We start from the raw sequence: 8,528 nt of genomic DNA, 5'->3' as shown, positions 1-8,528 counted from the left end.
GACGGGGGTGAGGGCGACGCGGCGGCGCGAGGTCCCGGGAAAGCCGGGCGGCCGCCCAGCCTGTCAGCGCCGCGGCCGCTGCTGCCCCCTTTCTGCTCCCCTTCCTCCCTTCTTCCTGCAAGTCCACACCCCTCCCACTGTGGGAAGCCCGTCACCGCCGTCGTCTCCTCCCTCCGCCTGGTCTCCTCAGCGGACTGACGCCGCTGGAGAGCAGGGCGGGGAACCGGGAGGGCGGGAACCGGACGCCCCCTCCTCCGGGTTGCGCATGCGCGGCCCCGCCCCCTCCACGGAGGGGGTGCGAAGGTGTTGGAGTGCGCAGGCGCGTGCCGTATAGGCTCGCGGTCGTGGGCGGGGGGGTGGGGGGAATGGCGAAGGTTCCCGCGGCAGCTCCCCCGAGAGAGTCCCGCGAGGAGACTCCGGGGTGGGGGGGTGGCCGGGGCTCGCTTCCCTTTGGGGCGCCGCAGGGACTCCTCCCGACGGTGTGTGTGTGCGCGTGCGCGCCCTGGAAGGCGGGCTGAGGAGTCAGCCGGGCCGGGCAGGCCCAGCCGCGGGCGGCCTGCTCCGCGCCGAGACGACTTTCCCGGCCGCCCCGCACCTTCTGCCCTTTCTGCTTCCGTGAGACGGGCCCGGGGTGGGGGAAGCAGCAGCCCCGGGGGGGGGGCGGCGCTGCCCCGGCCGCGCTCGTGGGGCTGGCTGCCCCTCCGAGCGCCCGACGCCAGCCGTGGGAAGGGAGGAAAGAGGATCGAGGAGAAGAGCAGCATCACCATCCTGCCCAGCCGCCTTGGTTTGCTCAGAGGCCTGGCGCTGCCCCTGCCGGGTGCCCGGCTGGCCTGGCGTGCGTGCTCCTCCCCTCCAGGAGCATCGAAGCCACAGAGTGTGCCATCATCATCATCCTAATAATAATAACAACAGCGCAGGTGTGAAGGACTGAAGTGAGCGAACCCTGTGGCCATCTGGGAAGAGTTTCTCGGGCAGGGGAACTAGCCAAGACGAAAGACTGGAGAAGAGAACCTGATCCACAAGTTCAAGTACCAGGGAAAATGTCACCGCGGCTGTGAGAGAGGGAGAGGAGCCAGTGGTTAAGTGGCCAGGCCAAAATGGCCCGAGAAACAGACTGTACAGGTCTGTGTTCGTTGCTAGTGTTCATCGTTCACATGGCTGCAGAAATGCAGTGAGAGCTCCCTACTTCACTGCACATAAGTGTGTTATGATTCAGATCATCCCGTAGCTCAGGGTTTCACCAGAACAAGACAAGATAGACAAGGAAAAATATGTAGTAGCAGTAAGTTTATAGACTTGGTAAGCCCTCTACCCACACAGAAAGATAAAAGTCGAGTACTTAGATTCTTTCAAGTTTCTTTTTTCACTAAGATATGAAATTAAACCAATGCCACCCCTGAATGTGGAGCTTTTTACCGTGCACCTGTACCTTTGGAGTTCTTTATGTGATTCTTGGTAGTGGCATAGCTAGTAATGTCCTCCCCAGGATGAGTTTACCCTTATTCTTTGATAATGATAAAGGAGAATTCTAAGGAATTTGACCATGTTCTTTATGATATTCGTGAAATAAGAGAAACAAATGCTAACTAGATGTTAATTACATTCACACTCAAAACTATAGAGGGAGGCTCAGAGATAATAAAAATTAATGACAAGTTCTAAACTGTAGTGCTATGTATTCAGTCATGTGGCAAGATTCTGTCCTTCCACAATGGTGAAGCCTAACAGAGACAGTTGACTGCCACACCCCAAACCCATGCCAGCCATAAGACTTTAACTCAGTTAAGTGTGAGATCATGTCTTGGCTTCAAGCTTCTTAAAGTTTTTCTATTCCTGTCTTCCTTCCTCCCTCCCTTTCTCTCTTTCTTTCTTTTTCTTTCTTTTCTTTCTATCATTCTTCTTTCTTTTTTGAAAGCGTTTCTCTGTGTAGTTCATTCTGGTCTGAACTGGCTATTTTCCAACTTCAACTTTATATCAAACTATGTAAGAACAAATTCGATCTGACTGTTATTCTCTTGAATTAGGTTACTTACCCACTAAAGTTATCTGCTATTGTGAGATGAGGTCATCTTGATTATTGTGCATGAGTTGCAGAGAAAAATAGCTCACACTATGAGTCGCCATAGTTGTTCAGTTTCCTATTCCTTATAAAGCTCAGAAAAGCCCTGTACTTGATACCTAAAAACACTCCTTTTGCCAGGCACCAGTGGCTCACACCTGTAATCCTAGCTACTCAGGAGGCTGAGATCTGAAGATCAAGATTCAAAGCCAGCCCGGGCAGAAAAGAGACTCTGATCTCCAATAAACCACTAGAAAACCGGGAGTGGTGCTGTGACTCAAGAGGTAGAGCGCTCGCCTTGAGCGCTTCAGCACGCAGGGACAGCGCCCAGGCCCAGAGTTCAAGCCCCACAACCAACAAAAAAAAAACCACTCCCTTTTTTACATAAGCTAAATATATTAGCATCAGAGCACTTAGACTGAAATAAACTGGAATAAATCATAATACAATGATGAGGGGGGGAAAAACCCTAATCTACAAGAAGGAAATCTGTCTCATAAAAAACCAATTGATCTACAGATTTTGGGAGATAGCAGCAGGCAAGACTGTGTATGACTCATCACAACTTGAGATATTACGTAGAACCCATACGTTAGAAGAAGATGAGCTGTCTTTGATGATGGTACATATTTCCTAGCAGGAGATTTTCCACAGCCATATCTCCTCCCTCCAGCTATCATACCACTCACTAATATTCCAATTTTTTTCTCACTTGCTCCACTCTATTTTCTTTGTAAATTAAGTTGTTCATGTAATTGCTGTTGCCTTTCTTCTCTCACTACATAATGACCAAAGGCAAACCTGATTTGATATTAGAGCATTATACTGGTGTCTAGAATATTGTGCATTTCACACTGAAAAGACGTAACAAGATCAGGAAATACTGAAAGAAACAGCTTAAATTTTAACTCCTACTTCTGCCTGGTTACATACCTGCAAACGCCTGTTAATTTCTTCTTACCAAGACCTTTTTCTACTCCTTTATCATTTTTCCCCCTTGATGCCTGCTTTCTAAGGTTTTGAGGCTGCATCTGTTTATCTCTATATCATGAGATGATAAAAAGGGAAAGCAACTGGAGTTGAGGGAGCACCTGACTCAGAAGCCCTAAGAGAGTAACCCTACCTTATGCATATTTCTTTCCTCCCTGGTGTCTTCTGGACCTGAGATCCATCACAATAGGTCTTGTGCCTAAACTTGTTTTCCTGATTTGGTCACTGAACTCAGAGTCGAGCCCTTTTTCTGGCCTTGCTTGCTTGACTGGCACTCTTATCACTTAAGCCACAACTCAGTCCTCATCTGGCATTTTCTAGTTAATTGGAGGTGGGTTTTCTGCCAGGGCTGGCTTCAAACCCCCATCCACCAGGTCTCAGCCTCTTTGGTAGCTAGGATTACAGGCACGAGCCACTGGCACTCAGATTGAATTTTATTTTCTTAGTCAAGAACTCCTTCAAAAAAAAAAAAAGAACCCCTTCATTATTTTTGGTAATTGAACAGATTGTGAAGTGTTTCAAAGTCCACTGAATTAAAGTCTTACATTAAGGTCATGCATGTAAAATAGCTTTTATTAACCTTCATCTATCATGAGCTAAAGTTTAATAGCAATCCTTTGGGGATATTTTGAAGTCCTACCTGTATCTGTGACAGTAACCTTATTCAGAAATAGGGTCTTTATAGATGTGATTGAGTTAAAATTAGATTATTAGAGTGGATCCTAATCCATGACTGGTGTCTTTGCAAGAAGAGGAGACAGAAACACTGTAAAGTACAGACAGAGATTGAGTGATGGAACTACCACGATTGGGGATGTTTGGGATTGGCAAAGCCTTAGGCACTAAAGCAATGCTCTTACCACCCCCACCCTTCACTGCACCCTCTGGCTTCTGAGGGAGCAGAGCCCTGCTCAGACCTTGATTTGGGAAACTAAGCCTCCAGAATTGTGAAAGCATAAATGTCTGCTTGTTTAAACAACCCAAATAATATTTATGACTTTATTACAGCCATCTAGGAAACTAATAAGTCATTCTGCATTCCTGACCATCTTGTGCCTGCCACACCTAATACTGCCTCCCACTGACAAATCTGTCCATCTGTAAGGAATAAACACATTTCTTTGCTTTCTCCTTTTGGGTAATGGAGTTTCTGTTTAATTTTTTGCTTATTTGCTTGCTGTCACCTTCACCTGTTGCAGAGCAAGCACAAAATGATGTAATACTCATAAGGCAATCTCTTTTGGCTAAGAGCTACAAAAGTTTTTATATCATGTGCTTTCCACAGATGCCAATTCAGCCCTTTCTCTACTCACAAGAAATGTGCTGAGAATCAGCAGCATTACAGTAATAAATGTTTTAGTAAGAATGATGACTTGGGTGTGTGTGGGGGGAGTGCAGGGTAGGGGGTGGAGATGGGAAGGGATGGGAAGGGGAAACAAAGGAGGTGGCTACAATGCTTGATAAGAAATGTACTCATTACCTTGCCCATGTACTTGTAACCCCTCTATACAGTACTTTCACAATAATAAATAAATAAATGAATGAATAAATAGAATGATGACTTGGGAAAATATTCAAATGGACATAATTTAAAACCCATGAAAACTTAACTGTTGTATATTTTAGTGTCTATTATCCATATTATAGTGTTTTTAAATATGTTGAAAAGTTACCTTTTTCCTTTAAATTTTCTAAGTAAATATTAATGCATACTAATGGAAACTCCAAACAATTTGAAAAAAGCACACAAAGCAGAATTTGCTCTTGACCCTTGTTTACTTGTCAAAATCACTCACTAATAACCTTGTGAGCTATAAGCTTTTCAACTTTTTCTAATGTATTTTCCTACATATTTTCTGTAGGTGTAGTTTTGAGTTCTGTATATAAAATGGATAAATCTGTGCAGATCTTTTTCCCACTTAATATCTTGGAAAACTCATTTTGTATTTATAAAAAAAAACTCATTGTGTATTTATAAAACAAAACCAGCTCTAGTAGCCTTATTATGCTCACTCATTGTCTAGGAGGAGCTTATATACAGGATGTAGGAGGAGAAAGAGAAGACTTTTGATGTAATTTCTGCAGCAAAACAAAAGTGAGGTTAACTGGAGTCAGTCAGCCCACTATGAACTAATATGACAGGTTTCTCTGAGCAGAGCACCATTATGGAAACCAAAGCATAAGAGAAGATAGTTAACAGGGGCACAAAACTAATGGCTATTATTAGTGTTGTCATTTTCTTTCTGTTTTTCTGTTGCATGGAAAACAAGGTCATCACCTGCAAGAATTGAGGTGGGTGGTATGTAGAAATGTTGGAGTTGGAAGATAAAAGAGGCAGCAGGAGAAAGTTTTCCAGAGGAGGAGGATTAAAAGAACAAGGATGTGTAGTTTGACTATTGAGCAGGATTAAGAGCCCACTAGATGTCAAGAATCTGAAGTGAAACTCAGCAGTAGCAGCATTGTGGGTTTGTCTCCACCCACACTCAGCTGCACAAACCAAAACTCAGAACAAAGAGAGATCAATAAAAGCAGGGTTGGAATTTTCCCATGTGTCTAAGAGGAAGTGTGAACAAAAGTAAAAGTTGAGGACATGTGTAAATGACTCTTATTTTTAAAACTTTAGACCAGAAGTGTTTCAGATTTTGGATTTTATTTGGGCATATTGATAGATTGATGGATGGATAGATAGACACATAGATACACAGATACATAGACAGATAGATAGACAGATAGGTAGAGACATCTTGGGGATGATACCCAAGTCTAAGTACAAATTTCATGTATGTTTCATATGCATATTATACATATAACCTGAAAGTAATTTCCTAGCAATATTTTTAGTGTGATTATGTTTTCATTACACATATTACATACTAGTAAAGCAGATATGGAGATACAGAGATTTTCCAATTGTAGTAAACACATATGTGTTGAAACAAGTTCAGATTTTGAAGCATTTTGAGTTTGGGATTTTCAGGCAAAATTTTCAACAGTAGAGCTGGAACTACACACGGTAATGAAGTTGTAAGGAAATGTAGCTTCCAGCTTGCATACCACATTCCCTCCATTCCAAACAGGTTTTTATCTTTCACATTCAGATGCACCTTGGAGAAGCATCCTCATCTAACCTTGTCTGTTTTGCAACCAGAGGATTTTTCTCTTACACTGCACCCACATTATATTTTCTAATTCGCACTACAAGTATTTCTTATATTTATCAAAAATGGCATTTAAGTTTTTGTTTTTCATTCTTCTTGTTGCATTTGGGATGATTACTGAGATTGCTACTGTTCTGGTTTGGGGATATTAGTGTTGTTGTTTTTGTTAGTAGTGTTTTAAATCTTGTATTTCAGTATATATTCTCTCTGGACTGTAATAGTTCCTGGAATGCATAGAGAGATCTGTCTCAAAAAATAAAAAGTAAAAGAAAGCAACTTCTTTTTTTTTTGTCGGTTGTGGGGCCTGAACTCTGGGCCTAGGTGCTGTCCCTCAGCTCTTCAGCTCAAGGCTAGTGCTCTACCAATTGAGCCACAGCACAGCTTCTGGCTTTATCTGCTTATGTGGTGCTGAGGAATTGAACACAGGGCCTCATGCATGCAAGGCAAGCGCTCTACTACCGAGCCAACCTTTCAAGCTAAGGAAGCAACTTTTTGTATTCACATCATTGTTGGGAATGATTATCTTAGCTGGAGCATAGAGATGGGATAAGACCAGCCTTTTCATCTCTGTTTCTTGTTACCATGGACAACGAAAGTTCATCAGAGCTCTTCTACTGTGGGGGTAGAGATTGGCCAATTTAAGTAGAAGTTGAACAAAACACTTTTTATTAAGTATAGTAACAGTATTAGTGTAAAGAGCAGGATGAGGTCAAAACCTCAGGGAATCACTGAGGTGTAAGACAAAATTCATAATTGTTCAGCCAATTACACCTGGGTTAGTCAAGTTTATCCTTTGGGACTGGAAGGGATGGCTCTAAAGAAGGGCTAAGGGGGACAGTCTATATGAAAAGATACTGCCAATTTCTCCCAGGAAAATTATATTGGAAGCCATATTGCCTAGCAAACATTCTGTTTTCATTTGAACTCGACATTTAATGGAGGGCCTTTTTGTTAAGACTTTTTTTGTGTGTGATACCTGAGTTTGACATCAGTCCTATGCTTGCTCAACTTGTTTGTCCAGCTGGTGTTTCCACTTAAGCCATGCCTCCAGCCTTATCAGAAGTCCTGGTGAAAATTACTGGATGGTTAAAGACAATACTTCTACCCAAAACACCACCTGTCAATGACTAGGGTATGATCGATAGGAAGTCCACAACATAGGGCTGAGTAAAGCACCTGATTAGAGGGTACTATGTATGTTATAATCTCACATAGAAAACAAGGAAGGAAGCCAAATGCTCATAGCTCATGCTTGTATTCCTAGCAACTCAAGAGGCTAAGCTTTGAGATCTTGGTTCAAAGCCACTTGGAGGAGCAGGAAAGTCTGTGAGACTCCAATCTCCAATTCATTATAGCCTTGAGCAAAAAAGATCAGGGATAGCACCCAAGCCCTGAGTTCAAGCCCCAGGATGGACATTAAAAAAAAAAGAGAAGGAAGAAAATGTATATGTGTATACATGAAGAAAGTTTTAAAGTATTTCTATGACAAGATTTAAATAGTGGTTGTTCTTGGGTGATAAAATTATAAGTAACTTAGTTTCTACATTCTGCTTTTGTGTGGTTTTTCTGAATTTTTGCATAGTTAGAATATATTTATTTCGAGACAGAAAAAAAAGTTTCCTGTTAATTCCGAATGGATTTTCTCACTGGTGTTTTATAGGACTATGGATGAATTAGTAAACCAGCAAAATTTTTAAATTAATTATAAATGACAAGCCATAGCATATACTGAAGATTTCATAATTAAACTCAACTTGAGTTTCAAGTTAAAAAAAAAAAACAAGTCCAGTTGTATTCCACTGAAGTGGTTTCTTGAGTCACAGGATTTGGGAAATCTCTGACAAACCAAAGGTTGTGTGGAAACAGGGTAAAATCTTCCCATCAAATGAAAATGTTAAGCAGTATTGTAAATCTTTCATGTCTGTTATATTTGCTTTACAAAATGGATTTTGAAGTTGAAAACAATTAGAGAAGCCTGCCACTGATAAAATTTGGAAACATAGGCCTAGTTTAGTGAACCAGGTGTCATTTATAGTTTTTATAGTTAATATGGATCCTAAACAAGTGGTAACACCATCAATCAACTCAATACTAACTAAAAATGCAGAATTCAGAGAATTCAGTGCCATTCCTACTAAATCAGAATTTACATTTTAAAGATCTCAAGGCACACATATGCACAGTTATATTTAAGAAGAACTAATATAATTCATTCATAACAAAGTGTACTTGTATTAGATGTAAAAACTAGTGAAGGCATGCATGCCAATGGTTCTTAAACTTGTCCACATATCATAACTAGCTGGGTAGTTATAATGATG

Source organism: Dipodomys ordii, unplaced genomic scaffold (genome assembly GCF_000151885.1).
Source record: "Dipodomys ordii isolate 6190 unplaced genomic scaffold, Dord_2.0 Scaffold40, whole genome shotgun sequence".
Lineage (NCBI taxonomy): Eukaryota > Metazoa > Chordata > Mammalia > Rodentia > Heteromyidae > Dipodomys > Dipodomys ordii.
The sequence above is the reverse complement of the archived record's forward strand: the minus strand, read 5'-3'. Positions refer to the sequence as shown.